Raw genomic sequence first — 7,600 nt, 5'->3', positions numbered from 1 at the left:
GTTTGTTCAATTGCGTCCGTGAACGTTCGGTAATGTGTTCGTTTATTTATGTGTGTTTACGTTCAGCCGGTTACATTTGTTTGCATATATATGTTCGTTTACTAGAATTTTGCTATTACCATTTCATCTATTTTATAATATTGATGTTTTGTTATAACTTTTTTGGGTGATCGTGTGTTGATTTAGTTATTAGTATATGTGCTCATTTGTGTTTGCATATGTTCATTTGTGTTCATTAGTGTCCAGTTATGTTCGTTTGTGTCCGTTAGTGTCAGTTTGTGCCCGTTTACAAACTTAGTGAACAGACATAGTGTGAACGTATATGTTGTTTATCCAACATATACGTCGCATATGTTATGCGGCGTGTTTGTTATACGCCGCGCATGTTTCAATATATATACAGGTTTCTTGTTTCTTGTATTGTAAGAATTGATTATGAGATAATAAAATTTCTCTCTCTGCTTCATTTCTCCTTTCTTTTCGTGTCATTGTTTTATACGATTACATGGTATTAGAGCATCTTGCTCGATCCGATTCCGCATCATCTTCGATTCATCATCTTCATCATTTGATCTCAAATCTCGTTCCATTTGATCTCATTCTTTTGTGATCATCTTATCATCTTCATCATTTGATCTCATATTTTTGTGATCATCTTATCGTTTTCATCATTTGCTTCTCGATTCATTGAATCGAATTCACTTCATTCATTCCGATTTCGGTTTGAATGTTGAAATCACCTTCATCAACAAAATTGATTATGATATCGTTGATTCATTTTTCAATTTCATCATCGTTTTTTCTATATTTAGCGTTTCAAATTTGGAGATTTCGATTTTTCGATTTGGTTCGTTAAATCGAATTCACTTCATTCGATCTTCTTCGGTTCAATTTTCATTTTTACGAATTGAATTTCGATCGATCTGAGTTTGATTTGAAGTTTTCATTGATTTCGCGTTTTCCGGCGAAGAAACCATAATTCCGGCAAGTGTAACTAAATATTCCTGTCATTTTCGTTTTTCCGCTGACTTAATCACTTTTCCGGCGAAATAGTATTTTTACGGCAGCCATGGATATGAGCTTTGCTTACTCAAGTTGATTAATAAGTTCGTAATACATTTCAGATTTGTGTGAGAACTCTGTTCACCGTGTGATTCCGGTTGTAACAAATTTTTCAGTGAATTTCGTTTTTCCGGCGAACTTCCGGTGAAGGCCACGTTTTCCGACGGCCATAACTGTTTTTCTCCGCCGTAACAGAATTTTCCGGCCATATCATTCATTGCGTCGTCGTTGGAGCTTCTTCCTGTTAATAACTAAGCAACCGGAGATTTGGAGAAAGTATTTGAAGTTGTGACGTCTTTTCGTACAAGTATAGATGGTGACGTCAAGGCTTTCATGGTTATGTATTCTGTTTGTTTGTGAGTTCAGTTGTAAATTCATACAACGAATTCGTATCTGTTCACAAAAAGGTTTTTCGGCCATCCAACTGAACTTTCGGTAAGCTAACCATTTATTCCGGCCATCGAAAAAAAAACTCACAACTTCGTTACAGCTTAGTTTGTTTTCGTTCTGAGTTAGTTTTCGTTCGTGCTCTGGTGTTGATTCCGAGTTTGAGTTAGTTTGGTGTGTGGTGTTTACTCACATAAGCCTTAATGTTGCTTTTTGGTGTTCAATTTCTGAGTCAATCCATGCAAGATCCGAGGATGTCTCATTGGAATGCTGCACCTCACACTCTTTTATATGTCAAAGGCACTTTATCTCAAGGAATATTCTTCAACAACAATCATTCTTTTGATTTACAGGCTTTTTGTGATTCGGATTGGGTGGCTTGTCCTAATACTCTTCGATCGGTCCGAGGTTTTTATATATCACTTGGGGGTTCTCCGATTTCTTGGAGATCTAAGAAACAACCTACCATTTCTTTAAGGCTGAAGCCGAATACCGATCTATTCGACTTTTGACTTCCGAACTTGCTTGGTTGACAAGACTTCTCTCGGAGTTTAATGTTCCTAACGTTACTCCTGTCACCCTTAAATGTGACAGTCAGGCTGCAATTTATATTGTGAAGAATCATGTCTTTCATGAATGGACTAAGTACATTGAAATTGATTGTTACTTTTTTTGTTAGAAATTACAAGAAGGCCTTGTGACTTTAGTATATACGAACACGAAAGATCAACTTGCTGACATTTTTACTAAGAGCTTATCAGGGCCTCATTTTCACGAGCTTCTGTGAAATTGGAGGTGAACGTATATGTTGTTTATCCAACATAGACACCACATATGTTATGCGGCGTGTATGCTATACGCCACATAACATATGCGCCGCGTATGTTTCTATATATATATATATATATATAGGTTGCTTGTTTCTTGTATTGTAAGAATTGATTTTGAGATAATAAAATTTTCTCTCTCTGCTTCATTTCTCCTTTCTTTTCGTGTCATCGTTTTATATGATTACACATAAGTGAATACAAACAAGCTCAATTCCTTAACGAATGAAAACGGACACGAAGTGTCATTCGTTAAAGTGTTCAAGAACCGTCCGCTTGTTCGACAAATCTTAATGGACGGATACAAACAAGAGATCATTCGGCTTGGTTCGTTTATAGCCCTCTTAGCAATGGTAGTTTAGTGACAAAAGTTTATCTTTATCTTAATTTTTAGACTAAATTACAATTCGAAACATTTATGTTTTGCTAAACTATGTATGTCATTCTTTAAAGAAACGTCTCACTTAGAGTCCGTCATTTATCCTAACCTCCATTCAAAAACTTAGTTTAGTGACACCATGTGCCAAACATATAATGGGCATAATTTTCACCGCTTAACTAAAATACCCATTAACTTTTAATGGGAATAATGGTAACCTCTTGGCCACCCACGACCTTGGCTTTTTAGAGAATCCTGCTCCTGTCTCGTAGGATTATTTTCACCGCTTAACTAAAATACCCTTTAACTTTTAAAAACATAATACATTAAAAGAACTAAACCGACATACATAATATATAAAATCCATATCTAACCCCTTTAAACCCTAGCCCCTACCACACTTCATCTGGTTACCCCCCCCCCCCACACATTCTCAACCCCTACCACAAACCATCCACCACAAACTAGTATTCACCAGCGATTGCCTTGTCTCCACTAGAAACCATCCACAACATTCCTATGTCAGTATTGCGAATGAACACCATCTTCTCCATATAATGACCACCATGAGACACCCATAACCGCCCCACATGTAGCCCAATCAGCTTGTTAATCTAAAAACAGGTTATAGATCCGTAAAACCACTGACACTGTCGCCACCATCACTATCACCTAAAACTCCTTCCACCCCTGAATACCCGGACCAACCACACCTATAGTGAAACATCTTCTCTGGTTGTTGTGCTAAAAAAAGATCGACCAGATCAGCTTAGTGATTCATTATGCACGTGTGAATCCTGAAGCCAGGAAGATGTCAGCTTAGCGTATTCAGAAATTTAAACCAGTTCGAGGATTTTAGGAACAGTGGGAGCATGGGGCATGTTCTGGGTAAACTTCAAAGCATAGTTGGATTTTGAAGACCAAATTTCGAAATTGGCAAAATCTCGCATGGGTACTTGCTGAATTTGGAGAGTGGTGTTTCTTTGAAAGTCTCTGAAGCTGATAGTGCGAGCAAGTGGGAGTCAATTTGAGATTGGGACGAGTCTTTGGCGGGTTTTGTTAGTGATTTTGGTGTATTTGGGGATTAACTTGTTGATCAAGTTAATTGCAATATGAATCTAAATAAGTCGGGTGCGGGGTGCACACTTATTTGATCTTATTATAATTTGCAATCTTATTGGTACTTAAGGGTCAAGCCCTTAAGCCATGGAGGTTCCAAGGGGGCAACGCCCCCTTGGCAGGGTTTCGAGGGCAGCGCCCCTGATAGCAGGGTCCAAGGGGCAGAGCCCCTGACTGTGACATATATTACTTCGTATAAACTCATTAGAAATTTAATTTTATTAACTGTCGTATATGGGTTTTTCAATTACAAAGTGGGGGTGTCATTTTGAATTTTAATTGATGATAACTGTAAAAGGCAGTTATCTGACCCATAACCCTAATAAACGATTGTTTGATCAAACGCTTTATAACCCGGTTCATCAAAATCTCTCACAAAAATCCATATTTATTCTTGCTCTAAATTCTGAGTTTTATGCGACCAGTTCATTTGTGAACTACAATTAGTTTTGATCTGAAAGTGATTCACGAATCTCAGATTTTCAAATATACTCGTTTTCTGTGCAATTTTCCCAACAGGTTTTGCCATATTTGGGTCAGTAATGATTGTTGGGTTTTACGGAGCTTGAATAGACCTTTCAAGTAATTGACGATGAGGGTTGCTACCATTTGGAGGATTAAAGTGAAGTCTTAGTTTGTTTATGGAAACTGGGGCTTAGAAGATTTGCTTGAAGATTACTGGAGCTACCGAGTAGATGGTTTTGTTTGGAAGGATGTTGCGGATCATGTAAAGCCTCTAAGTAGGAGATTGTTTGGATTCATGAAGGCTATGGGTTTGGCTTCGAGCAGGGCCGGCTCCGAGAAAGCAAAAAAACTTTTGGGCTGAAGGCGAAAATTTTTTTTGGGTCTTAAGTAAAAGAAGTATTTTGTTGGATTTAAACAGTTTAATTTTTATATGGGCTTACTTGGCTATAATTTGGGTTGTGTAAAAACTTTTGTATAAAAAAAGAAATTAACATGTCTCAAGCAAGGCTAGACCCACAACCTCTTGGTTGTGAGTAATACCTATTTGCCACTAGACCAAGCTAGTGGCTATGTAATTGTGTTAAAACATTAAATATACATATTGTTTTTAATAAAAACACATATAATTTTTTTCAAAAAAAAAAATTTCGGGCCTAGCAGGGTGTCGGGCCTGTGGCCGTCGACCACCCTACCACCCCAAGGGCCGGCCCTGGCTTCGAGTTGGCGAAAAGGAGAACAAAGGCTCGAGCCCATATATGAATCTTGTTCATTAAGTTGTTAACAAAGAAGACCTATAGTTATAGCTCGTGGATGTAAGTTCTCCAATAAAACTAAACCACATTTAAATCTCGTCATTTATTATTTTCTGTATATGTGTGTCTTATCGTTTTGTTCATACATGTTCGCTCATGAAGTTTGTATAGGCTGTGGATACATAGGTATTAACAAGATATAAATATCATAAATGCTAATTAATTTTAATAATATAATTTAGAAATATTGTTGATTTGGTGGAAGTTGGCGGTTGGATAAAAGAGTGAACGTGGGGGCCGAGACGTTACGTACACGCCAAATCTTGGGAACCTTTTCGGATAATAACGTTGTTCTTTCCTAAACGTGTTGTCTTTTCCTAATCACTTCAGCTGCCATTAACAAATTATCGGATATATTATTATATAATACAATTACAAACTTTGGTGCTGGTAAGTGCCGATTGGGGCTACTTGGCGGCATCGTATTTATCGTCGATTTTTTTTAGTTCTGGTATCGTGACAAATATAACAGAAACCGAATAAATTCACGTAGACTCATTGCATTTTTTGATACGTAACCAATGTGATGTTGGCCGAATTTGCTTAGACTCATTGTTTCAACCTCCAGAATCGGCAATGCTCGGATCTTCCCAACGCCCGAGTGTTTCCGACTGACGCACTCAGTTGATCTACCTCAAATTTTATATGTTTTTGTTTTATTTTTGGTTTTTAGTTCCGGTATCATAACATACTTAACCAAAACCGACTAAATTTTCGTCGATTTACCTCCTCAACGCCCGGGACTAACAACGTTTGGGTTTACCATCGCCCAAGTTTTACCAACCTATCCGACACAATGCGTCGGTATAACACTAGTTACATACAAACCAGAAAGGTTTCTATATCTTCTCTCAATTTTAGAGTTGAATTTTCTTAGTTTTTTTTAACTCAAACTATTTATAAATACATTTAAATAATCCATTGTGGGATTTGAGCATTCAACTTTCAAATAAAACATCTTACACCTTACATCGCTATATATCATTAGACCAAATGTCATATTATTGACTTTTCAGTGGTAGCCCATCTAGAAAATGGGTTTCCAACTTTGTCCCTCCAAATTCAAGTTTCCAATTTTGTCCCATAGTTATCTTGTCGCCGACGACGTGTTAGGGAATACCGACGACGTGTTACTAAACGAACCGGAGAACGACACGTGGCAAGAATCAGGTGCTAACGTAGGGTTGAAGATGCATTTCTGGTGCTAACGCAAGGTTGAAGACGCGTTTCCGGTGCTAACGTAGGGTCGATGATGCGTTACGTATAACTTGTCGTGACCCTACGTAACGCATCGTCGACCCTACGTTAGCACCGGAAACGCGTCTTCAACCATACGTTAGCACTAAAAATGCATCTTCAACCCTACGTTAGCACCAGATTCCGGCCACGTGTTGTTCTCCGGTTCGTTTAGTAACACGTCATCGGTATTCCCTAACACGTTGTCAGCGACAAGATAACTATGAGACAAAATTGAAAATTTGAATTTGGAGGGACAAAGTTGAAAACCCATTTTCTAGATGGGCTATTTTGGAAATTTTCCCCAGGTATTTTCTATAGTAGGAATGTGGGATACACCTCACTACAAAAAAAAGGTTTGGATATATATATATATATATATATATATATATATATATATATATATATATATATAGGGTAAGGTTAAAATGAAAACCCACTTGAGTTGTGAAAACCTGCGAAAACCCTATGTAACATCGTTTTTTTTTGTTACATGTAATATATGTTGTAACATGTAATACTCAAGTGAAGTTAATATCTAATTGTAAATTAAACATTGTTAAATATAATTTGTATGTATCTTATTACAAATTTTTCTTAATTTCAAAATATTTAGTAACTAGCCTCGTGTAATACACGGGTTCATAACCTAGTATACTATAAATCAAATATGAAAGCACGGCATGAGTTTTTTTTTTTATATATATATATATATAGGCTAAGTATAAAATGAAAACCCACTTGAGTTGTGAAAACTCTAGAAGCTCATTCTCAACCAAATGTTTTTAATTAATGTTTAAATATTATGGTCCACAATTAAAGTGAATAAAAAATGTAAATATAAATATAACTAAAAATTAGTAAAAAAATGTTAAAAAATAGGGTTTTCACGGGTTTTCACAATTCAAGTGGATTTTCATTTTAACATTACCTTATATATATATATATATATATAACTCATGCCGTGCTTTCATATTTGATTTATAGTATACTAGGTTATAAACCCGTGTATTACACGGGGCTAGTTACTAAATATTTTGAAATTAAGAAAAAATTGTAATAAGATACATATAAATTATATTTAACAATGTTTAATTTACAATTAGATACTAACTTCACTTAAGTATTACATGTAGGCTTTTATACACTTCTAAACAAAACACTTGTTTAAGACCTAAAAGTAGAAGACAATTAATTATAATCCCATAATTTAGTTGAATCCATGAAACCCTTCAACATGCTTCAGCATGTTAACTAAGTGTGAGCTTGAGTGTAATCAAATCATCAATGCTCATTTAAGTATATATATTAAA

The sequence above is a fragment of the Bidens hawaiensis genome, unplaced genomic scaffold (assembly GCF_021521415.1).
Source record: "Bidens hawaiensis isolate Kalapana, Puna unplaced genomic scaffold, B.hawaiensis_p1.1 tig00000904_1, whole genome shotgun sequence".
NCBI lineage: Eukaryota > Viridiplantae > Streptophyta > Magnoliopsida > Asterales > Asteraceae > Bidens > Bidens hawaiensis.
This window is presented reverse-complemented; position numbering follows the sequence as displayed.